The sequence below is a fragment of the Artemia franciscana genome, chromosome 6 (assembly GCF_032884065.1).
Source record: "Artemia franciscana chromosome 6, ASM3288406v1, whole genome shotgun sequence".
Classification (NCBI taxonomy): domain Eukaryota; kingdom Metazoa; phylum Arthropoda; class Branchiopoda; order Anostraca; family Artemiidae; genus Artemia; species Artemia franciscana.
The window spans coordinates 20157046-20183919 of record NC_088868.1 but is presented as its reverse complement, the minus strand read 5'-3'; the positions used below and the strand labels follow the sequence as shown (position 1 = coordinate 20183919).

The 26874-nt window shown below is 37.1% G+C and overlaps 1 long non-coding RNA gene across 1 annotated transcript; it reads right to left on the bottom strand.

Annotated features, from left to right (window-relative positions):
• Window positions 1-11770: 11770 nt before the first annotated feature.
• LOC136028165 (uncharacterized) lies at window positions 11771-26869 on the bottom strand. The gene is made up of 2 exons (XR_010617754.1): window positions 26761-26869; window positions 11771-12068 (listed from the first exon to the last, which is right to left on the bottom strand). It is a non-coding gene; the product is annotated as an uncharacterized LOC136028165 (long non-coding RNA).
• Between the last annotated feature and the right edge of the window lie 5 nt (window positions 26870-26874).

The following is a 26874-nucleotide window of genomic DNA, read 5'->3' as shown; positions in this document are numbered from 1 at the left end:
CAGTTATCCCTTTCCTGTTACAGTTCAACAAAATATCAACAAAACAACGATACAGCTAAACAAAATAACAATAAAGAATTATCTCTTTCCTATTAAAGCTAAATAAAATATTAACAAAATGACGATACAATTAAAAACAATATCGACAAAGAAGCGAGTAACGAGTATTATTATTCATTTATTATCCCTTGCCTGTTACAGTTAAACAAAATATTTTCAAAATATCGGTAAAGGAGTCGGTAACGAGTAAGATCGCACATCAGTTATCTTTTCCTGTTAAAGTTAAACAAAATATTAACAAAAAATGACAAAGGAGTAAGTAACGAATTCAGTAAATCATTCATCAATTATCTCTTTTCCAAAACGGTTCAACAAAATATTAACAAAATAGCGATACATTTAAAAAAATTGCAGTTTATGTTTAGGAATATTTTCTGTACTCTGTTAGACATGACCTGTCAAGAAATAAAGAAGGAATTTCTGAATCAATATTTATTGAGATTAAAACCCAAGCTAAACTTTGATTGGTGGCAATATATACCGGTCTCCTAGTGGGTCTGTTCCCTCTTTCCTTCAGATTCTTGATGAGGTTTTGGAAATAATCCAACTTCATTCATGTGAATTTGTCATTATGGGTGACATAAACCTGAATTTGTGTGGCCAAAGGTCATCCTCGTTCTTGGATTTTCTTTCAACAATACTCACTTGTAGAACATCACCTTCTGCATGCATTCCAGCTCGCATAACTGAAACTACTGCTGCTTCTTTGCTTGATAGTATTTTTTCATCGTTGACCTTGGTGCAAAATTTTGTATTGACGAGTGATATCTCAGACCACTTTCCTGTTTTTTCCACGTATGATTTTTCCGATTCGTTGCCTAGGAGGAGCCAAGAAGCTGGTTTTTCCTGTTTAAAATTTTGTGATCAAGTTGCATCTTCTGAGGTCACGGTTGGGGGTCGTTCGTGGAGTATTTCTGAAAATGAATCTAATACAGATTCTTTGTTTAATTTGTTTTATGATCCACTGAAAGAAATCACCTTGGATACATGTGATACGTCCCAGTCGAATCCGACATCGAAAAGAACAGTTCCTTTGAACCCTTGGAAGATTCCTGGACTCTTTAAAGGTTGGAGGAAGAAAAATAATCTTTGGAAGGCTTACAGGTCCTCTAAGCCATTTTTGCGTTATTCTCGGCTTATACCTTTCAAAGCTTATAGAAGGGTGTACAATTCGCTTTGCCGAAAGGGTAAATCTCTATTGTAAATAATTCTCTGCGTGCGATAAAGACATCTGGAGGACATGGCAAGTAAGCAATTCCGTTGTCAGGCCATCTTCTCTACCTCCTTCTATCCCTTCAAGTGTTGACATTGACAGTGAAATTGTAGAGGGTGGGTTAAAAGTTTAAGATGCATTTCTTTCCTATTTTGCTATAATTGGCAAAACTACAGCCTCTTATGTAAGTAATTCTTCTTCTCTACCCGATTTTAGGTCTTACTTTGGACCACCTTGTCCTAAATCAATGGTATTCCAACCTGTATTTGAAGCTAAAATAGCAAGAGTTGTCAATAGTTTGAAAGGTTCTTAATCTTCTAGCCCAGACCGTATTCGGACTAAGGTTGTTAAGTTCCTTCTTCCTATCATCGTTTCTGCCCTCACAAGACTTGTAAATATTTCTTTTGAAAATGGTGTCTTCTCAAGTGGTTTAAAGCATGCTTGTATTATTATTCTTTTTAATGGTGGATCAAGGAATCATCCTGCAAATTATTGTCCCATATCCCTTTCATCAGTGATTGGTAAAATTTATGGAAAGCTATACTTTCTCGACTTCTTGATTATCTTAATTCTAAACACTTTTTTCACGATTTTCAGTTTGGTTTCAGGGCAAAAGACTTAACTAAGCATACATGTGCAACTCTCTTGAATTATATACATTCAGCTCTTGACTCTGGGCTAACGCCTGCTGTTCTTTTTTTTGATGTGCAAAAAGCATTCGACTCATCAACACACAAAATTCTTCTTTAGAAGCTATCCAATATTGGCATAAGAGCAAATGCTTATTCTTGGTTCCAATCATATTTATCTGATCGAGTCATCTCATCTAATTCACACTTTTCTAACCCCTCTGGGATTGAGTTTGGCGTTCCACAAGGATCTTTTATTGGGCCGATACTCTTTTTAATCTATATCAATGAACTTATTAATGGGGTTAAAAATTTAAAACCTACCATTTGCTGTCGTCTTTGTCAACCAGGATCCGTCACTAACTGTGACAGGAGTTTACCCTTGCCTGATGCATTTATTGCTTTTGTTGATGATAGTACTCTTGGTACAGCTGGTAGAACTGAGTCTGATCTTAATTCAAAGATGATAGCCCTTTTTGAAGAGTTATCCAGTCGTTTGATTTAAATTATCTTGCCTTAGATGTCGGGAAGTCATGTTTTCCCATTTTCTCCAGTCTCAAAGGCGTGCCCTGAAAAGTAAAAGTAAACGTATAAAGAGGTTTTTTATGTACACCTAAGGATTGTTACGTTCGATTCCTAGGCATCTTGCTTGAAGCAAATCTTTACCTCAGGCATCATATTGACCTGATTAAAATGAAAGTCTCCAGGAATCTCAGAATCCTTAGAAAGCCCTAACATTTATTTCCAAGGTTGATTCATAGAATCTGGTTCTTCAGCCTAGTTCAGTCTTATGTTCCATATTGTTCTGTTATTTGAATGGCAACTTTTCCTTCGTCTCTGAATCCATTTTGAAAAATTTATGATGAAGAAAGAACTCTTATTCTGGAAAACGATCTTCACTTAAACCCTTCCTTGATTTGAAATCCCTCTATTTTCTTTCTTGTTCTTCTTCCATTTTTTACAGTTGCACGGCCATCTTCCTGATGCCCTATGTAATAATATATTTTTTGCTTCTGATCAGTCGACTTATCATCACCGCACTCCTAACAATTTACATATTCTTTACACTTCATCAGTGAGGCCTGACTTGACAGCTAGTGACAGGATCTGGAACACGCTTCCAGAGTTTGCACGAGGCTGCAAATCGTTTGGTATGTTAAAAATTATATTGGAGGATTTCTAGCTAGGAAATAAGCATTTTACGATTTCTCTTGATGTCTCTGGATTGAGTTGGATATTCAATTGATTTGGTGAAATCATGCGCTACCTCCTGCCTAGCTTGTCATTTTGGGGATTATTAATGTGGGCGACTGGATTTCTTTTAGATTTTGTTCATATTTATTTGTGTTGGTATTTTTTCTCCCCTGTTCTTTCCCGGCCATGGAGCTTTATGGGGAAGATTCGTTATTGCAGTTCTTTTATGAAATGTATTGTTAATGAAGAACTATGAACTCAGAACTTCACACTAAGGTTTTTTAGTGCTTTAAAAAAACTTCTTATTCTAGTTAAACAGCCCTTTTGTTTCAAGAGCAGTTCTTCAATAATTGGGATAACAAGTCAGACTTTAGTGTCAAAATCAAGGTAATGTGGAGGGAGTAACCCCCTTCAATTACAGAATAACTTCTATTCCTTTTAATGCACAGGGTTCCTTGGTAGAAATATGGTGTTTTTGCTAGGATATTTTAACACCCAGTGTATAATATCCTAGCCTAGATAAATTTGGCGTAGAAAACAAAAATGGCTACAGACTTTTGTTATTTTATAGGAATAACAATCTATTTATAACCAATATGGCCTTTGGTCATATAATGGACCATAAGTTGACATGATATTCACCTGAAGGTAAGACAGCAAACATTACTGATTGTGCTATATTAAACCTAAGACTGGCAGGACCAATACGCGATATAAGGGTAAACAGGAGTGTTGTTATTGATTTTAAAAGTAAACACCACCATCTAGTAGTTTCTAGGATTAATTTAAAGCTGAAATATTTGGAGGATAACTACCTTTCACGAAGTTATGATGTTGGTGAGCTCCAAGATAAGAGCCTGAGATAAACTTTCCAGGAACAGTTGAATACTACACTTGAGAGTTTAAAATTTGACAATGTGGAAGAGGGTTGGAATAATTTTAGAAAAACAATTTGTAAAGTTGGTGATGGTATCTTAGGGAAGAAAGTTAAAACTGCAGCTAGGAATATTACAGAAAAAGCTTTATGTTCAATACAGAGAAGAAGGGCTTTGTACAAGAATTATTTGAGTGATAGATCATATAAAAACAAAAGGAATGCAAAAAAAGTGGAGAAAGCATTAGAATATGAACTAAAGAGGTATGAAGTGGAGGCCATGGGTAAAATTGCCGGGGATCTGGAAGATGAAGCTTGACGGCATAATAGCAAAATATCGCGCTTGCATGTTAATATACTGAAAGGGAGTAGTCAATCCGGACTTGTCCCAGTTGAAGATAGGAAGGGGCCACAATTAGTGATGAGGAAAGAGAAAGAGAGATGGGCTGAACATTTTTAGAATGTACTAAGCCGAGATTCAGTAGCAAGAAAAGATATAGACTTGACTTTAACTTGACTTATGTTTCCTGCCGGGCCTGGCTCAGCTTAGAGAGTGATGTCAGCTTCCTTCAGGTGGTGCGATCAGCAATAAAAGCTGGTGTTTCGAGGACATCAATGTTTGCCAGATTGAATTATTCTAAAAGACTACCGGAACCATCGGTTTTTCGGTCTTCCGTGGGGTCGTTTCCAGCCCGCTTCTGCGGGGTGAACGTCCAGCATGATTTCCGCCTGTAGGTATGATGGCATTCTAAGGAGATGACGGCACCATCGCAGAGTGCGCTACATAGTTTTGATGGAAAACAGTGTCTGCTGCGTTGTCTGTAGTAACTTCTCGTTGGTGTCAAAGTCGAACCATCTCACGCCTTCTATCTCCTAAGGCTTTTCGTCTAGAACACGACTGCGGTCTTAAGAGCTGTGATTGTGGCCAGCCAGGTTTCTGTTCCATAAAGAATTACAGACACAACCAGGGCGTTGAAGATTTGCAGCTTCGTGTTGCGACTACTATTTGGTCTCCGCCATAGGCGACGATTTAACATCCCCATCGCAGCAGATTCCAAGGATAGTCTTGCTTTTAGATCAGGGAGAAGGGAGCCGTTGGCAGCAATGACAGAGTCCAATTACGTGAACTGCTGGACCAGGTCGACAATATTTTCTGGTCCAGAGCCACAGGAGGGTTGACGATGCTAGAGGACGGATCAATGACCATAATCTTGGTTTTGTCCAACTTGACCTATAGCCCTAATTTCACAATTTCTTCTTTTCAGATGTGAAATGCTTCCACCAGTTGGTTCATGGATTCCGCCATGAGCGTCAGGTCGTCAGAAAAATCAGCCTTCGAGAGGATACGATCGTCAAATTTAAGGCCAAATCCAGGCCTTGTGATTGAGATTGTGTTTTTTAAATGAAAGTAAGGAGCAGCATTCAAACTTTAAGCGAACAGAAATTACTCCAAATATGAAAGGGGCTTTTCCTCCTCAACGCCTCGCTTTTTACGCCAAAGTTTGACTCTTTCTCTTAACTCTATTTTTAAAACAGTAAGAAAGTTGTATACTAATTAATTGCAATTAATCGGAATACTTTGAGAAAAAGGAGTGAAGGAGGAGGCCTAGTTGCCCTCCAATTTTTGGATTACTTAAAAAAGCAACTAGAACCTTTAATTTTTTACAAACGTTTTCATTGGTAAAAAGTTTACGCAAATTACGAATTAACTTACGTAACGAACTTCTATATTTGTATGTTTTTATTGCGCTTATGAGGGGGTTCAACCGTCGTTGATACCTCGCTCTTTACACTAAAGTGGAATCTTGTCCCAATTCCTTAGGAATGACCTCTGAATCACAAAGGCCGTAGAATAAATAGTTGAAATTACTAAAAATACTTTAGCGTAAAGAGTGAGGTAAAAACGATGAGGTAAACCCCTCATATGTGTAATAATTTTTTTTCGTTTTAAGTTTTAATGCTGTTCCTTACTTTCAGTAGAAAAAACTTTTCATATTTTTTTTCCTTGTTTTTTCAAATAATGCTAGAAAATCCTGCGCCCCCTTCATTGAAATTCTCTTCCCCATGAGAATTTTCTCCATAGAAATATCCTCCCACGTGACCCCCCCCCCAAATCTCCCCCTAAACCAAAATATCCCCTGAAAACGTCTGTACACTTCCCAGTAATCATTACTATATGTAAACACAGGTCAGAGTTTGTAACTTTCAGCCTCTCCCACGGGGACTGCAGGGGAGTAAGTCGTCCCTAAAGACATAGTTATTAGTTTTTTAGAGTAAGGTGAATAAAATGGACATCTCAGAATTTTGATCCGGTGACTTTTAAGAAAAAATGAGTGTGGGAGGGGGCCTCGGTGCCCTCCAATATTTTTGGTCATTTAAAAAGGGCACTAGAACTTTTAATTTCCGTTAGAATGAGCCCTTTTGCGACATTCTAGGACCACTCAGTCGATACGATCACCCCTGGGGGAAAAAAACAAGGAAACAAAAAACAAATGAACACACATCCGTGATCTGTCTTCAGGCAAAAAATGCGAAATTCTACATTTTCGTAGATAGGAGCTTGAAACTTCTACAACAATGTTCTCTGATACGCTGAATCTGCTTGTGTGATTTTCGTTAAGATTATATGACTTTTAGGGGGTGTTTTCCCCTATTTTATAAAATGAGGCAAATTTTCTCAGGCTGGTAACTTTTGATAGGTATAACTGATCTTTATGAAACTTATATATTTAAAATCAGCATTAAAATGCGATCCTTTTGAAGTAATTATTGGTACAAAAATTCCATTTTTTAGAGTTTTGGTTTTTTTTAATCCTATTGAGCCGGGTCGCTCCTTACAGTTCGTTACCACGAACTGTTTGAAAGATATAGAGGAAAATGAATAAGTTTGTGGTACCTTGTATGGGAAGGAAGATTTGTTTCGTGGGGAAGAATTAGCAACAGCCCCAAAAGGATTAAAAAATAATAAAGCTTCGGGTGCTATGTACGAGAATAAAACTGCTGCAGTTAAGGTAGGATTTGAGGTTAGCAGCTGGTTTAGAACTAAATCAGGAATTAATCAGGGTTGTGTTCTATCCCCCTTTATATAAATCATTTTGATGGACGTGAAAGGCAATGGCACAGGAAAGGCGATGGGGGACTACGAAATCAAATGAGGAGGAAAAACTCTCCTGAACTTAGATTATATTGATGATTTAAGCATCCTAGATGAGACTGAGAGCAAAGAGAACGAACTTTTAGAGGTTTTGTGAGTTCAGGGTGCTAGAATAGGTTTGAAAATTAATGTTAAGAAGACAAAGTCACTAAGGCTAGGAATAAGTGAAGATGAAAAGGTAACGTTGGCTAACGAAAAGATCGATAGGTGGGCAGCTTCACTTACCTTGGTAGTATTAGTAATAAAGACGGTGGCAGCAGCGAAGATGTTAAAAAATAAAATAGCCAAGGTTCAGGGTGTTTTTTCAAAGTTAAGAAAAAAGTTTTGAAGAATAGGAAAATATGTCAGCTAACCAAGATTAAAATATTGGAAGTTACAGCGATGACAGTGGTCAAATATGGCTCTGAAGCATGGGTGGTGCGAAAAGCATATGAAGATTTAATAGAAGTTTTCCAGAGAAATTGCCTACGGATTCTCCTGAGTACCCGTCTGACTGACTGCATTTCAAACTGTAGGCTGCAAGAAAAATGTGGTTAAATCCTGCTTTCTAAGGCTATAATGAAAGAAAGGTTGAGATATCTAGGGCACAATCTGTGGATGAAGAATGACAGATTTCCGAAGATTGTCCTTTTCGGCCAACCGTCTAGGGCTAAACGGAAAGCTGGCCGTCCTTGTCTGGGGTGGGAGAACGTCGTAAAGAAAGAATTAAAGGGAATAGGAACTTCCGAGAGGGTTTAAAGAGGGAGGCTTTGAGTAGATTTAGATGAAGGAGGAGTGTGCATAGCTGTGTTGAACTCAGGACGCGTGGTGCTGCGGTGAGTTGTTAGTAGTAGTAGTAGTAGCAGTTTTAATTTATTAATTCCTATCCTTACTTTTAATTTTAAAAACGCGCTTTTTTATTTCTGATAGTTTTTCAAGTGATGCCCACAAGTTTTCCTTCCTCTTCCGTGAAAAACTCCTGTACGCATAAAAATTTAATCCATGGAAGGTATCACCTGTGTATGCCCCCCCCCCTTACAGAACATCTCCCTAGAAAATTTCGCTTCAGACCATTTCGCCCGTAAAATCCTCTCTGGCCCTCTTTCATTTGAAAAAAAAACTTGTTTTTTTTTAATTTCTGATAAATTTTTTAGATTAAACCGGAAATTCTCTCCTTTGTGCAAAATATTTCCTACCCCTTCCCAAATGTCCCCCACGGAAAATCCCCAAGACAATTCCAACCCAAATGAAAATCTTCCCTAGAAAATTCCCCCGGATGATTACATTTAAAATCGAGTCGCAGCAGCAGAAAGTAAAACTAATAAGATAATTTGGTAAAGGAATTCTGGCAAATACCCTCGTGTAAAACTTCCCCTGAAAAGTTCACCCCCAGATACTTCACTCTCCACTGGAAAGTCTCCTCGTGCAAATCCCCCCATGCAGGAAATCCTTCCTAAGAATGTCTATACTTCTCAATAGTTAATCCTTGTATGTAAATAATGGGCAAATTTTATTACGTACACTTCTTTCCCCCTGGGCTGTGGTGGGGGCTATATCATCTCCAATGGCATAGTTATGTCACATGTGAAATATGCTTAAAAAATAGTGGATTAAAAATTCTTTAAATTTGGATCGGATGACTTTGATGAAAAAAGGGGCGTGGGGAGTCCAGCTGCCTTCCAATCTTTTTGGTCACTTAAAAACAAGCATTAGAACCATCAATTTCCGTTTGGATGAGGCATCTCCCTATCTTGTAGGACCATTGGTTTGGTACTATCACCCCTGGGAAAAACGAAAAAAAAGTGAACAGGCACCTGTGATCTTTCTTGTGGCAAAAACTGCAATATTTGACATTTTTGGTGTTGGGAGCTTGAAACCTCTATGCTACGGTTCTACTGTTATGGTGCTGCGGTACAGTTACGGGATGCGTAGCAATAAACTCAACAAATTTTATATATTCGGAATCAGCATAAAAATCCAATTCTTTGAAGGAGCTATTGTTGTCAAAATTCCGGTTTTACATTTTCGGTTACTATTGGGCCAAGTCGTTCCTTATTTACAGTTAGTTACCATGAACGGTTTGATGCGCATTGTCACTGTTTGACTAAAAATAATTCCGAAACAAGAGGAAGCTGTTAAAACTTAGCATAAATATCATACACTAATTCCAAATATGTTCTTTCAGAATAATAGATGTTGGGGAAAATAGCCCCTCCTTGTTTATCTGAAGGACTTGTTACGTAAAGTTGTAGACTTCGGGTCTAAAAATTTTTTTTGAGGCACCGGTGTCCGTACCCTCAACAAAATGATCCAAATATCTCCTCCCACCTACATTCATGATCTGCAACTCAACGATTCTGTATATCTTATATAAATGCTCGTCACATAAATTCTGTTTATTAGTTGACCACTATTTATGGACTATATACATGCTTAGGGACATATTTGCGACCCCACAGCAGTATAACCTCTGAAACTAGGAGGTAAAATATGCATTTTGTAAATACTGTAGTACTAAAACAATTGGCTCTCTCAATATTTTCACTATATGACATTTTGACCGTAGTCATCACAAATTTTTGTTTTGCAGCATTAAATAGTCAAAACTGGTCCTTCCACGTAGAATAATTTGAAATTGTGAGGCTATGAATATAGCCCTTCGATATCTTAATCGATTAAGTCGGGATTTCGTCTTGAGTTTTGGCACTAGTCGAGCCAAAACTTTAATCATATAGCACAAAAAGGCAGAAACGAACACCAACTTTGTAATCCGATCATTCTTTTTGACAGGGCTGCTGAATACAATCATCATTCGGAGAAAACAATCACACAGACAAACAAGCATTTGCAGCAAAATGTCTTTGGAAAATATAGGATTTCGAATTTTAGCATATAATAAGTTCAAACTTCTAGTAAAGATTTCTTATGTATTCTGAATTTGACTGTGAGATTCTAATCCAGATCATTCCACAGTTTACTAGTTTTTACACCACATTCTGAAACTATGTAAATTTTGATAGGACCAATAGCTTTCAAAGAATAATTTAGAGTTATGAATTTTACACATTTAGAACCACCACGAAAGGAAGATTCTTTTAATGTACTTATTGTTATATACACTTCATATATATTCATTGTTTCGTAGAGTTGTGTTTTCTATAGATAAAGATTGCTTTTTCGATTCTGTTTGTTACCACGAACTTAACATCTTTGCACAAATAAAAGAAGTTTCTCCGAGTTTCTTTCTCTAATCAACCCATGACGAATTTTCCACATTTTTCAACGGCTAAGTTAAAGTAATTCAACACACTTTACTAGCCATCTTAACGTATTTGATTTGCATACTCTCGCGTTTTGCCATTTCTTTTCACTCTTGTCGGAAGCATCCAAATATTTATTTTTCCAATGCATATTATTTATTGAATTTTTTTAGAAATATATTGTTTGTCTAGCCCAAAAGTCAATTGGTATGTTTTAAAGTCTAAAAGTATCTAAAGTTGATAGTTTTTGCAGGAAAAGTTGTTTATTCAACTTAATTTCTAGAACATCAAAGCTTCTCCGATTAACTTCTGATTAAACTTTTCATTTACAATGTTGGATATCGTTTTAATTAAGGTGACACCTGCCTCTGCTAAATCCTTCTATCAAAATGTGACATGATCGATTCAGGATGATTTCCAAAGCGGAAATAGTTTATTTTCACAGGAGTTACTCAAAATAACATAGAAATGGATTTGGCAGAGTGCTTAACGTTTTCGTATTATTGACAGAAATTTACTGCTAATGCACAAATTTACTGTTAATGCAGAAAAAAAGCATTATATTAATCAATATTTGTCTCTTTCACGATTGTGAAAGAGTTGTTGTAAGTTTAATAGTCATGGGAAATTTCCGTCCAGGCATTACGAATGGGTTTACTTCGAAATAGGCGAAAATTAAAAATCTATAACATACAACAAATTGAAAAATTATACCTCTAAATTTTGTTGAAGGGGAACGCATAGTTCCTTTTAGAGATGGAAAATACACCCAGTAGATACCCACTTAACATCTACTTCGGCACTCTCTGATTTAGTCAAGTAATCGGTAATGTATCTTCGACGTAACACCTTAAACTAGGTATTCTTTTCTTAAAACACACTACTGTTGTATGAGGAACAAATAAATTTTCAAATGGGAATAAATCTATATTTAGACAGTGAAAAACAGGTACAAGAGACCAGATATTTCGATCAAATGTACAAGCGACCGTCATCAGTAGCATTACTAAAATAATATAATTGAAACTATCATTTTGATACACAAATAAATTCTGGTCATTTCATAACTCTTCGATCCAAAAAGCTATTCATTTTTTACGTATAAAAATACTAGTTTCAATTTTTTTTTATTTTAGTAATGCTACTGATGACGGTTGCTGTATATGTGATCGAAATATCTGGACTTCTGTACTTGTTTTTCTTTCTTTTTTTTCACCTTCTCTATAAACAGATTTATCCCCATTTGAAAATTTGTCCGTATTGTAATATGGCAGTTTGGAACCGAAATGGCCAATATATTAAACCTTTACACCAATGTTTGCTTGATTAGCTATTAGTAATGTAGGACTGTGTTCATTTATGTACCACTCGTCATCTCTTCGAAGCCGGAATATCTGTACCAAAAGCTAAACAGTCTATAAAATCATTTAATTCTGTCCGCTTCTTAGCGAAACGAGGAAAACAAAACTTATAGTATGCTATCCATCGACATCATTTCCTCGTATACTTTCTTTGACAGTATTCAGCGCAGCAATGAAGTTGAGGGTCTCACTAGTTTGTCAAGGGCTGGACTTGTTAATCTATTTCAGTTATGGTAACCCGGATTGGAACCTGATTTCATCGATTACGTTCAGCTTGTTGTCTGTCAGAACCGCCCACACGCGTTAGTGGCGTAGCGGGCTAAAATTTCTGTACCAGTAGGCATCTGAAAGTAATACTTTTATAGTACGAGAAACATTTAATTGACACAAGGTATTGAATGCACTTAATGTGCATTTAGCGTTTAATATACTTTAAGGAGGCTAAAGGTTTAATTCCAATTGGAAAAAGTATAATTCTTTTTATAATAGATAAAATTGATTAAGTAAAATTTGTATAACGTAATATGTATTTTCATTTTAATGCTGTAATAGCTGGAAAAGAGAGTATTTGTAATATAATTCGCTTTCAGTGAAGCACCAATGACGCAGTAGGCTTTATATTTTTAAAGTTAGGAAAGGAGACAGTAGCTAAATTCTTGTTTGTAGGGGAACTAAATTTGTCGTGAACGGTCTTGGGAAGAAATAAGGTTAAACTAAATACTTGACATAAAATGGTATCACTCCCAACTGTGACACTTGTGGAGTGTATGAAGATATACGTCACATCATCTTTAACTGTAGAAAATACGAAAAAGAGAGAGAAGTACTAAGAAATTGCTGTAAGAAGGCATTTAGTGCATTCACAATGCGTTCTGTTCTGGGACATCACACGTCTCCTCCTTGGGCTAAAAAACTAAGCACAACCTATTAGGTAGATTTGTTAAGACTACTGGTTTGGTTCATTCCCTATTTTTTTTTTATTTATTTTTTTTTTTTTTTTTTTTTTTTTTTTTTTTTTTTTTTTTTTTTAACCTGTTCAATAGGATTTTAGAATTTCCCTATTTATCATTTTAGATATATTTTATCGACATTTGGTTGTGTTGATATTGGTTATAATGTGTAAAAATTGTATTACTTTTTATTATTGTGTTGTACATGTATTTTAATTGCTGTTTGACAATGCATAGTTGCAGTATTGTGATTCCCGTTTTTCAACGCAGGCAGTTGCTGCAGGCAAATAACCCCCCTCCATTAGCAAGTCAAGCGATACTGTTCTGGCTCAGTGAATACTGACTGAAGTGACCACCAAGCAAGCTAGTGATTATAGAAGGCACAGAATAACTGAGTGATACGAACGCATATGACCTATTGGTCGAACGCGTCAAACCCCAAACAACAACAACAACAAAATGGTATCAACTGCTAAAAAGCCCGTCAGTTCAAAATTAGATTTTACTGTAGTTTCATTTTATTTTCAAATTTGTAATAAGTGTGTAAGAAAATGTTTGTAATAAAGCGCCAATGATGCAGTAGGTTTTAAACTTTTAAGGGAAGAAGGTACTACTCATACTCTTTTTTGAATTGATTTTTGTTCGTTTCAATCTTGATTCGCATGTTTAATCAAAGCTTAATTCGTTTTAAGGTTTATTTATTCATTTATATTAATACATGTATGTTTATTGCTATGATTGTTTATTTAGTTTCTGATCGTTTTTGGTTTCATTTAGGCTATAATAGTAAAATATTGTGTTCGTTTAAAGATTGATTTGCATATTCAATTTAAACTATACTCGTCTTAAGATTTATTTATTCATTTATATCAATACAACAATAGAATAAAACCAAAAGCAATGCGAAACCAGAAGAATGGAACAACAAGAATAATGCAAGAAGATGTAAGAAAACTAGAAACAACATTTTTTAAAAGTAAAACCAAAAAAAAAAATTACCCGCATCCCTCCTGGACAAAAAAACAAACAATTGTATTTAGGCTACTCCAATCAAATCCAGGTGATAAGAGCCCAGCCTAACACAGATTAGATTCCAATTACTTTTAGTTTTAGAGACGAATCTTCTAAATTTCACCTTCTCTTCTTCACAATATTAGTTGCAATCCCTTTTTTCTTATTGTTAGACGTTTATATTCTTTACTGGTTTTTATCGGAATTAAACATCACTTGTTTGACGCCTATTTTTTATTAAAGAAAATTAGCGTTCTTTTTTTTTATCTTTACTTGTCCTTTTTCGGTGGCTGGCGTTAACCCCCTTAGAAAATACCCACCCCTGTAGAAAATACCCTCGTGGAAAATACCCCCAAGAAAAAAGACATCCACGGACTCCTCCGGAAAAATTCTACCCCCACGCAAAGGACTAGAATTCTCAATTTCTAATCTAATGAGCAAACTCCGAACTTTCTGCGACCTTGAATTGGAAGTGTAAATGAGGAATGGATAGTCCTCCTTCTCTATGGATTAAATCCTGCTCATTTTGGGGTTTAGTGTGATTCTTTACTTTCATATAAACAGCGTAGACCTGAAATATTTCTAGAAATCGTAAGGGAGTAGATTTTCAATTTCACATTTTTGATGCGTTTTTTAAGTTACTTTTGTACCCAACCCCTAAACAGCTTTTCTGGGAAACCTTTTCCTACTTTTTTGCTGTGAAACTTTTGCACCGAGAAGGAGATTACCGGCATGATTTCAAAACAATTAGAAATTAAAGTCTTTTTCAAATGAAAGTGTGCTAAGAAAAATTTGTCACCCAGATCATCTGCAAGAAACTTTCTGGGTGGAATTTTTAGCTAGAATGGAATTGTCTTGAAAGATTTCCCCTGGAAAGGAGAGAGTGCGTTTTCATGCGAAAACAACTTTCAACAGTTGATTTTTTCCGAGGGTGAAGGAATTTTTCATGGAGGGGGAGACGGATTTCTCCGTGATTTCAAAAGACATCATGAATTAAATTATAAAAAAGTTTCTTCAACTGACAGTAAGGAGCAAAATCAAAACTTAAACGGACAGAAACTATTATGCATATGAAAGAGGTTTCCCCCTCCTCAAGACCTTGCTCTTTGTGCTAAGATTTGCTGTTTGTCCCAATTCCTTAAGAACGACTCCTGGAACACAATGGCTGTTTAATAAGAATAACAATTTTTATTTTCAATTTGCAGTCACCTGTTATGAAAGAGTGTCAGTGGGTGCAGAGTTGGGAAAGGGGATGGTGCCTGGAACCAACTTGAAGGTGCCGTATTTTCTGGCATGATTTGATTATTAAAGAGAAATTGATTTTCTGTTTAAACGTATTTTTAAAAATACGTTTTTTCTACTTAATATACAGATCAACATTGAAAAAGACCAAAACTAGTCCATATATGAGTACGGCTGCACCCTCCTAAATCCCTTGATCAGTAAACTAGCGTCTCTATTGCTTTGACAAAGTTTTTTTAATTCTAATCAAACGGCCCTACTGTTTATGAAGTCTTTCTCAAGGAATTAGGGAAAAAGTCAAACTTTAGCGTAAAGAGAGAGGGGTTTAAGACGGAGAAGCCCCTTCATATATTCAAAAATTTCGTTTACTTAAAGTTTTAGTGTAGGTCCTTACTTTTAATTGAAAAACTTATTTTTTCTATTTAACTTCATAAAAGAGTTACTGCATTGAAATAAACGACACACCATCAACACAGGATTCTGATTCATGGGCAATTCTTCTTGGCTTGGTCTATTTTGGTCGGCATTTCCAGGCTAAAAAATCTCTTCCTAGCTAATTTATCTACTATGGGTCACCTCACCGTAGTAGCATAATATTTGCAGGCATGGACATATAATGAGCAGGATGTGATAAGTTTGAGATTGTGTGTGCAGGATTTCAACTTTTGCTGATACCTTGTGTTGCTGTCTTACCATCACGTTAAGATCCTCCGGAGGATACAGTTCCTACGATTGTTGATGAGATCATGCATGCAGCAAAAAAGTTAAAAAGTGAAAGAGTCCTGGGTATTGATGGCATTCCAGCAGAAATCCTGAAGTACTCAATTAGTCACTTTATATCCGTTTGGCTCTTCTTCAGCACCAAAATATGGACCTTAGGGAAGGTCACAAGAAATTGGAGCAGAGGCATTATTGTCAAACTCTTCAAAAAGGGGGGCTTGATGAACTAACATAACTAGAGAGGCATCAATTTTTCCCAGTCTCATCCAAACTATCAGCCTCCGTCACTTTTCAGCGTCTGTGAAAAGCTACAGACGCAGTTCTACGAGAAGAGCAGCATGATTTCAGAACTGGGAGATCATGTTCTGATATAATACCTGTACTGAGAATGCTCGTTGAAGAATCAAAAGAATGGGACAAAAAGCTCCACCTCCTATTGATTGACTTTGAAAAGGTATTTAACTTCGTTGACCGAGATTTCTTGTTGAGAGTTCTGAAATACTACGGAATTCCGAAGAAAATAGTAGATATGATTACAGCGCTTCATGAAGAATTTAAATGTTACGTGAAGACCAAAAACGGTATAACCAGATTTTTCAAGATCATGTCTGGTATTCGTCAAGGGTGTGTAATTTTCCCCATGCTCTTGAGACAGCCATTTTGTTAAGAACAGTTCAAAGATCATATAACAAAAACCCCGGTGTAGACAAAACCCCTAGGGTCCAGGTGCAGGCGTTGTAAGTTATGTCCTGGTACTTGGTTCTTATAGAAGGGATACTCGTATAAACTTCATAGAAGGCTCATTTGCTTAGAATAAAAGTTTCAAAATTGAAGGTAAAAATTTTTAGATTGCCAGTTTGCTTGAAATATTCCAACGATGAGATAACAAAACAAAGGGGCCAATATACCCCCTCCCCCCGAGTCCATGGAAGGATTGTAATTTATGCTTTGGGGGCATGTAAAGTTTTCATGGAAGAAGTGGTCGTAAATACCTCAGAGAGGACAAAAATGATTTGAAATTGAAAGTTCTATTTTCCTTTTTAAAAGTCCAAAGTGATCTGATAGCAACTAGATCCCCCCCACCCACCATCCATTTTTCCCCAAATGCATTTGATCGATTTTTTTACATAGCTATTTTTTTCAAAATAGACCAAAGATCATGTAACAACGGCTCCAGAGATAGCATAGCCCATGAGATCCTGGGGGCGATGTCGTAAATTATGCCCCTGAGGCATAAAAGGTTTTTATGGAAGGGGTAGTAGCATAAATTTCGGAGGAGACTCATTCGATTTTAAATCAGAAGTTCTATTGCTCTTTTTGAGAGTCAAAAGTGATCGGAGGGGAAATAGCCCACCTCCTCAAGGCCCCTTTTTCCCCAAACACAGTTGATCAAAATTTTAAGATAGCCGTTTAGTTCAAAATATCTCAAAGATCAAATAGCAATAACTCAGGATACAACAACCCCCCCAGAGCCCAGGGGAAGCGTTTTATGTTATGCCCCGGGGCAGATAAGACTTGTAAGGGGATGTCGTATAAAAATCAGAGGTGGCTTATTTGATTGGAAATTGAAGTTTCTGAAAGTTGGCAGGCACATCAGGGACCAGAACAGATTAAATTAAAAATAGTCTATTCCCCAATTTGACCATCTGGAGGGGAGCAAGTGAACGAGATAGTTTAGAAGGATTTTATTTGCTGTTAAAACAAATTATTGTTCTTATTAAGTGTGGCTTGCTAGACTAGGGGTATGATTCTCACTTAGGGTGCAAGAGGTAATAGGTTCAAATCTTGGACCATCCCAAATTTTACATGAAGAAAATCCAAAACTAGATATGTGATCAATATAGCAATCACTGAAAGTTGGCAGGCATATCAGAGACTAGACCAGGTTAAACTAGAAACAGTTGCTTCCCCAATTTGACCTTGTGGGGGGGGGGTGGAAGGATGGTTAATTCGGAAAAAAATAGAAAAAATCAGAAATTTTTAACTCACAAATGGGTTTCAGATCTTAATAAAATTTGGTATTTAGAAGGACCTCATGTCTCACAGCTCTTGTTTAAATGCCCACCAGATCCAGTGACATTAGGGGGAGTTGGAGGGGGAAACTGGAAGTCTTGAAAAATGCTTAGAGTGGAGAGACCAGGATGAAATTTGATGAGAAGAATAAGCACGAGTCCTAGATACGTGATTGACATAACTGGACTGGATCTGCTCTCTTTGGGGGAGTTGGGGGGATTTCTGGTGCTTTAGCAACTTTGGTGCTACTGGATGTGCTAGGATGATGAAAATTGGCAGGCGTGTCAGGGACTTGCACAAACTGACTTTATAATAGTTGTTTCCCCGGTTCGACCATCTAGGAGGGGGTGGAGGGAGGGGAAATCATGAAAAGTGAGGTATGTTTATCTCATGAATGGGTTATTGGATCCTAATGAAACTTGATATATAGAAAGATGTCATGTCTCAGATGCTCCATTTTCAATTTGAATCGAATTTGGGACAATGGGAGGTGGATGGGAGAAACGGAAATCTTGGAAACCAGGAAAAATACTTAGAGTGGAGTGATCAAGATGAAACTTGATGAGAATAATACACACAAGTTCTAGATACATTATTCTGATCTCTTTGGGGGAGTCAGAGGGATTTCTAGTGCTTTGTCATAGTATGCTTATGACGTTGTTGAAATGGGAGTTAATCTCGGTTTATTGCGCTCTGTTTTCTCTCATTTACAGTTTTGTCGTTTTTTACGTCATAGAAAAACTTTGCTAATATCTTAGTTTTTTTGTACGTTTTTATATGGATTCAAAAAAACACACATATTTCTTGCGGAGTTCCGCAGGGTAAGATTTTAGGTCCTTTACTATTTTTAGTAATGACTAACCATCTTGCTAATGAATTAGCCGATCAATCGAAATTTGTAGATGACATGTCATTGCTCGAAAAGTGCAGATGAAATATTAAGAACAGTGCAATGGAAATTCTCGAAGACGTTGCATAGTCTAAATTAAAGTAAAGTTGCAATTTACTGCAACTATTTATTAGTTGCATTAGTTAGTAAAATTATTAGATAATCATGCTAGATTTTTGTGGAGGACAACAGATAGGGGAAAGCCCTATAGATAGGTAGAGTAGCTCCATAGGAGGCTTAGACCAAGTAGGACCTTGTCCCATTGGGGCCCATAATAGAAACTGGGAAACCCTCCCCTGGGGGTCATAATTTCAGGTGGAGGAGGAAGAAGGCCCCTCAAATGTACACTCAGCAGGGCCAACTGCCGTGTTCACGCGTCAGATGAGTTACAAACCTTCTCCCAGTAATGGGTTAAATTGCATGGTGAAGCAGAACACCATCGTGGGAGGATCCTCTATAGGAGGACAACTGCGGCAGGGCGTAAGATCCAGATTTATGGACAACGGCCTCTGTAAAGGGCTGCCTCGACCCTTTCGGGGTACCTGCACGACTGGGAAACTTGCGGTCAATTTTTCCCACTTGAGGAGTGGCGCCCCTCGAGGAAATTATAGCCTAGTAAACAACACAGCACTCGTACGGGATTCTGATTATTGGATAATTTTCCGGGCTTGGTTTGTTCTGATGGGCGTTTTCGGGCTGAAAAACCTCTTCCTAGCTAATTTATCTACTATGGGCTGCCTCCCCGTAGTAGCATAATATTTGTAGGCATGAATATATAATGAGTCGGAGGTAATAGGCTTGGGACTGTCTGTGCAGGATTTCGACTCTTGTTGATAGAAGAGCATCGCCAAGTGCTGAAAACCATGTTGTGACCAAGATGGGCCCAGGATTGCACAAAGCCTCCAACTTACTGGAGGTCCCAGGGACTTCTTGCTGTCCGGTTCTAAGCCGGCTTAAGCGCTTCGGTGTAGACTTGAGAAGATATGTTGGTCCCCATCCTGCACTGGTATCCGGGATCACTGCTTTTCTTGAGGCCAAAATAATTTCAAAGATTTAAAGAACATGAAAATTGGAACTTGGAATGTTACGACGTTAAAAAATGTCTATCGCATCGATATTTTGACTGACGAATTCAGACGGCTCGAACTGGATTTATTAGGAGTTTCAGAAACTCATATCCCAGGGGTAGGAAGCATGAAATTAGGTGACATAGAATTTGTTTACTCAGGAAGAAAGGATGGGGTACATAGACAGGGAGTAGGGCTCATGATGAATAAGGAAGCTGCTAAGTCTTGTTTAGGCTGGGAAGGTATTAATAATAGAATACTAATTGCTCATTTTATGACTAAAAAGTTTAGGGTATCAGTTATAGTAGTATATGCCCCCATTGAACCAATTGATGGAAATACTAGTGACTCAGATGAATTTTACTTACAGTTACAGGAGCAAATAGACAGGGTACCAGGTAGAAATATGGTGTTTTTGCTAGGAGATTTTAATGCCCAGGTTGGTAGAAATAGGGATAGATGGTATCCTAGCCTAGGTAATTTTGGTGTAGGAAAAGAAAACAGTAATGGCTATAGGCTTTTGCAATTTTGTAGGTATAACAACCTAGTTATAACCATTACGGTGTTTGGTCACAAAATGGCCCATAAGTTGACATGGTATTCACGTGATGGTAAGAAAGCAAACCTTATTGATTATGTTATTGTAAACAGAAGACTAGCAGGATCAATACAAGATACTAGGGTGTATAGGAGTGCCGTTATTGATGTTAAAAGTAAAGATCACCATCTAGTAGTGTCTAAGGTTAATTTAAAGCTGAAATTTCGGAAGAGTAACTCCCTCCCGGAAAGTTATGATGTTGGTAGACTTCAGGATGAAAATTTGAGAAAAAAAATCCAGGAACAGTTGAGTACTGGACTTGAGGGTTTAAAATTTGACAATGTGGAAGATGGATGGAATAATTTCAGAAAAACAATTTGTGAAGTTGCTGATGGTGTCCTAGGGAAGAGTGCTAAGACAGCAACTAGGAATATTAGTGAAAAAGCTTTAGGTTTAATAGAGAGTAGAAGGGGTTTAAATAAGAATTATCTGAGCGATAGGTCGTATGAAAACAAAAGGAATGTAAAGAAAGCGGAGAAAGCATTAAAATATGAACTAAGGAGATGTGAAATGGAGGCGATGGATAAAATTGCTGAGGATCTGGAAGATGCGGCTAGACGGCATAATAGTAAAATATTATACTGGCATGTTAATAAATTGAAAGGGAGTAGCCGATCCGGACTAGTCCCAGTTAAAGATAGAAATGGGGCCACAATTAGTGATAAGGAAAAAGTTAAAGCAAGATGGGTGGAGCATTTTGAGAATGTGCTGAACCGGGATACAGTTGCAGGAAAAGATATAGATGAAAATGAAAAAGTTTGTGATACCTTGGATGTGAAGGAGGGTTTGTTTAGTGAGGAAGAATTAGCGACAGTACTAGAAGGATTAAAAAATAATAAGGCCCCAGGTGCTGATAGTATGATTAATGAGTTCCTTAAATATGGTGGCTCTGAGGTTAGGAATAAGCTACTGAAGATTATGAACATGATTTTTGAAAAAGGGGAGGTACCCAATGATTTTAGGAAAACCTTAATTAAACCACTGTATAAGAAAGGTGACAAGAGTGAATGTCGTAATTATCGAGGCATTAGTCTGGTCTCTGTAGGTAGCAAATTACTGAGTAATATGATACTTTTTAGACTGAGACGTGCTGTAGACAAAGTTTTAAGGGAAGAACAATGCGGTTTTAGAAAAGGTAGAGGATGTGTCGACCATGTTTTCACTCTTAGGTTAATAATTGAGAAGTCCCTTCGTTGTCAAACACCTTTGGTCCTTAGTTTTATCGATTATGAGCAAGCCTTCGATTCTGTTGATAGAACAGCGTTAACAAAGGTCTTATCGTTATATGGTATACCAGAAAAATACATTAAAGTGATTTGCGCTATGTACGAGAATAATACTGCTGCGGTTAAGGTAGGAAATGAGGTTAGCAACTGGTTTTGTATTAAATCAGGAGTTAAGCAGGGTTGTGTTCTATCCCCCTTTATATGGATCATTTTGATGGACTTCGTCTTAAGGAGCATAGGAAAGGCAATTGGAGACCATGGAATCAAATGGGGAGGAAGAACGCTCCTGGACTTAGATTATGCTGATGATTTAAGCATATTAGATGAAAGTGTGAGCAAAATGAATGAATTTTTAGAGGTTTTACGAGTTCAGGGTGCTAAAATAGGCTTGAAAATTAATGTTAAGAAGACTAAGTCACTAAGGCTAGGAATAAGTGAAGATGAACAGGTGACCTTAGGTAACGAAAAGATTGATCAGGTTGGGAGCTTCAGTTACCTTGGTAGTATTATTAGTAAAGATGGTGGGAGCAGTGAAGATGTTAAAAGTAGAATAGCTAAAGCTCAGGGTGTTTTTTCACAGTTAAAAAAAAGTTTGGAAGAATAGAAAGATAAGCCTACAAACCAAGATTAGAATATTGGAAGCTACAGTGATGACAGTGGTCAAATATGGCTCTGAAGCATGGACACTCCGAAAAGCAGATGAAAATTTACTAGATGTTTTCCAGAGAAATTGCCTACGGATTGTTCTGGGTACCCGGCTGACTGACCGTATTTCAAACAGTAGGTTGTACGAAAGGTGTGGTTCAATCCCGCTTTCTGGGGCTATAATGAAAGAAAGGTTGAGATGGCTAGGCCACGTTCTACGGATGAAGGATGACAGATTACCGAAGATTGTCTTTTTTGGCCAACCGTCTGGGGCTAAACGGAAAGCAGGTCGTCCTTGTATGGGTTGGGAGGATGTCATAAATAAGGATTTAAAGGAAATGGGAACTTCCTGGGAGGGTGTAAAGAGGGAGGCTTTAAATAGATTAGGTTGGAGGAGGAGCGTGCGTAGCTGTGTTGGCCTCAGGCGGCTTGGTGATGCATTGAGTTATTAGTAGTAGTAGTGGTAGTATTTACCTTTTTAAGAGTCATCAAAAGTGATCGGTGGGTACATATCCCCCTCCCCATCTTTCCCCCAAATGCATCCGATCAAAATTTTGAACTTCAGAAGGGATTCATTTGATTGGAAATTCAAAGTTCTAGTTCCCTTTTCCATAGTCAAAAGAGGTTGGAGGTCAACTAGCCCTCCGTCCCACCCCCTTTTTTCCCCAAATCCATCTTTAAAAAATTTTAGATAGCCATTTTATGAAAATAGTTCACACATCAGATAACAAAAACTCAGGGTCGACAAAACGCCCCGGATCCCAGTGGTAAGTGTTTTAAGTTATGCCCCGGGGTACATAAGATTTTTATATAAGGTGTTGTTGTATAAAGTTCAGAGTCAGCTCATTTAATTGGAAACTGAAAGTTCTAGTTATCTTTTTAAGAGTGAAAAGTGATCGTAGAACATCTTCCACCCCCCCTACACCCTCTTTTCCTTAAGTGCATCCGATGGATTTGAGATAGCTATTTTCTTTTAAAAAGTCAAATGATAAAATAACAAAAACTTCAGGGTCAACATATCCCCCAGAGTGCGGAGGAACTAAGGGAATGTTCTTGTGCCCTGGTGGCATATAAGGTTTTATGGGAGAGATGGTCGTATAAACTTCAGAGGAGACCCAAATGATTAGATATTCAAAGCTCTAGCTCCGTTCTCAAGAGACACAAAAGCGATCCGATGGCAACTATCCCTTCCCCACACCAACCCTATTTTCCCCAAGTGCGTCCGATCGGATTTTAATGTAGCCGTTTTGTTCTAAACTGACCGAAAATCACATAACAAAACTCCAGGGATAACACAGCCCGCCCAAGACCCAAGGGGTAAGTGTTTTAAGTTATGCCAGCGGGATATATAAGATTTTTATGGAAGGCATGGCAGTTTAAACTTCAGAGGGACCTCAATTGATTGTAAATTGGAATTTTTAGTACCCTTTTTAAAAGTCAAAAGTGATCTGAGGGCAACTAGCCTCCCTCCCCAAGACCGTTTTTCCGAAACGAATCCAATCAAAATTTTGAGATAGCCATTGTGTTCAAAATAGTTTAAAAATAAAATAACAAAAACTCCGGTCTTGACACAACCCCTTTCAGCAAGTAGATAAGTGTTGTAAACTATGCACCGGGGGCATATAAGGCTTTTATGTAAGCGGTGGTCGTATAGAATCCAGAGGTGGCTCATTTGATTAAAAACTGCAATTTGTAGTTCCCTTTTTAAGAGTTAAAAGTGAAAGGATGACATCTACCCTCCCCTCCCCCTCACACATACCCTCTTTTCTCCAAAGTCTAACAATCTGATAACAATACTTTGGGGTCAACATACCCTCCGCAGAGCCAGGGGTAAGGCTTGTAAGTTATGCCCAGAGGCATATAAGGTTTTTATGGAAGAGCTGAACTTCAGGGGGGATTCAAATGCCTAGAAATTCAAATTTTTAGTTCCCTTTTTGAGAGTCCAAAGTAATCTGATGGCAACTATTCCCCCCCCCCCCCAACCTTCTTTTCTCAAAATTCTTCCAATCGAATTTTTAGATTTTTATTTTGTCCCAAATAGACCAAAGATCATATATTAAAAGCTCCAGGGTTTACAAACCCCCCCCCCCCCCACAGCACGGGGGTAAATGTTATAAGTTATGCACCGTGGGCATATAAGGTTCTTATGGAAGGATTGATCGTATACCTTCGTCATGGGGCTCATTCTATTGGAAATGGAAAATTCATGTTATCTTTTTAAGAGTTAAAACGGAACGGAGGACGGCTAACCCTCTTACCTTTTTACCCCAAATCCATCTTATCAAATTTTCGAGATCGCCATTTTGTTAAAGTAAGTCAAAAGTTCGAATAACAAAAGCTCCAGGGTCAACACAGCCCTCACCCAGAGCCATACAACAATTGCTATACATTATGTCGGGGGAGGACATAGAACGCTCTTATGCGAGGGTTCGAAAATAGTTCAAAGATCAGATAAACCAAACCCTCAAGCCCACTCAGGAAACGTATGAACGATATTTTATACCAGCACTTAAGGGAGCTCACCCCTAGCCTTCTCTGCATGGTCTGGTCCCCATCTCAAAAACTAACTTATAAGCCCTTATTGTGTTTATAAACTACATTATAAACACTTTTTAAAATACAAATTATTGGCAATATTTTATCCCAAAACTTATGGGAGGTAACCCATTGGTCTTCCTTGTTCCGATGCCCCTCCCTCCCCCAGAACTTATCAATAATAAATCATGGAAAGCGCCCTCTGTCCCTCGCTCCATGACTACCCCCCCCCCCCCCCCAAGAAAAACGAAACTATTAACGATATTTTATTCCAAAATCATGTGAGCTGACCCTGGCCCTTCCTCCATGCCCCTCCCTCAACCAAAAAAGCTTATTAACGGTATTCTTTTCCAAAATCATAGGAATTCACCATATTTTATTAGCTCTTTCAAAAACTGTTCAAGAGGCCTATATTCTTAACAAAAAACAAGAGTATGGCTACTGCATGTTTCCCTAATGGTAAAAGCATAATACCTACTGTCTCACCAAAACAAATTTTATTATACTTTATTAAAACGAATTATATTACAAATATTTTCTTTTGTACTTATTACAACATTGAAAATAGACTGAAAATTGCAGTGAAACCCAACCAGGATTTACCAATAGGTCCACTAAGCCCTGCGGCTTTTGCTATTCCAAAAATTTTAAGGATTCGCCTGAAAATCTTGCAGAAACGCATCAGCAAAAATGCTTGGGCCTAGAAGCGTCAAAGCTTTAAACCTGGCCCTGGATGAAACTAAATCTTCAGCTGGTGAGGTTTCAGCAATCAATATCATTATGTATCAAATTCAGTTTAATTTTATTACTTCTTGCCAAAACTGTTTATTTATTCTGGAATAGGGAATTTTGAAAAATTTGAAACTTTGGCCATCAGGAATGAACAGAAACTAATTTGAAAAAAACTTTCAGAAGAGGAAGTTTTCTTAAAAAAAAAGTAAAGATCATGTTAAACTTAACATCAGAAGAAATAGAAACCTACAACATCTCAAACTCAAAACAACCCAAAATTACTTTTATAGAATAAATGAAACCCAAAACTAACAGAAATTAAATATACAATTATAACAAAAAAACATACAACAGGTAATAATATAAAGGAATATATGAATCTTAAAACTTAAGTTGAATGTGCAAATTGAGCTTAAAATGAACAAAAATATCTTGCTATTGAAGCATAAATGAAACGAAAAACAAACAAAAATCAAATAAACAGTCATAGCAAACAAACACACAATAGGTGCTAATATAAATGTTTTAAATAAATCTTAAAACATATGAAACTTAAATTTAATATACAAATCAAGCTTGCATGGAGGAAGTAAAATTCTAATAGTAACTAATTTCCTTGGTTTCCTATTTTGACACCCCTAAGATTCATGTGCTCTGATAGCTCTGAACAAAAAAAACATCATGGCTTTCTAGCTCTTTTTTCAAAACTTCCAAGAATTTGTTTCATGATTAAGTTTTAGTGTTACGACAAAAATAAACACTGATTGATATTCCTGAATTATTTTTTTTGTTAGGCAGCTTTTTTCAAAACTTCATCTTTTAGTTTTATTTACTAAGGAGGCCTGAGGGAGAAATATGCAAAAGGTGGTTACTAAGCCTCTGTTTAAAGGTGTTTGAACATGGTGAATGTCATGCTACTCTTTTAGTGCTTACCAGCCTTTCAACTTCAGAAATAGCACCACAAGAGCCATTTCTAGTTCTTATTATGCATAATATGATGAATTACCATGCATATTATGATGACATTCTAATTTCCTAAAAGCTTGTAGACATGATTATGAGCTTCAAATGAGTCATTAAACTTCTCTCTATGATCTTGTAGTAGCCTACTAGCCATGGCAGGAAAAAAGGCTAAGCAGTAAATAAATTCATGAGAGTACCACTCAGTACACAAAGCTGTCATGAATAAACTACATACTCAATGAATTTTTCCTTCCAGACTCTTGTTGTTCGTAAATAAAATGAAGAAAGACTCAGTATATGGAAAATTTATTGAATAAATATAAGTTGTGGTAGGTTATATGTTTACAAATTAGGGAGAAATGTAGCAGAAAAGTGATATGCTATTAAAAAGTATATAAGATGTATGTTAAAACTTATTATTAAAGTAGTTTTAAAAATTCTATACTATTTCCTTTTGGAGAGGGTAACTACTAAATAAGAACTGCGTGTTGTTATCTTGGAAAGCACTTGAGTTAGGTAAATGAGACTTTCAAGAATAGGGCACCGCATTTAATGAATT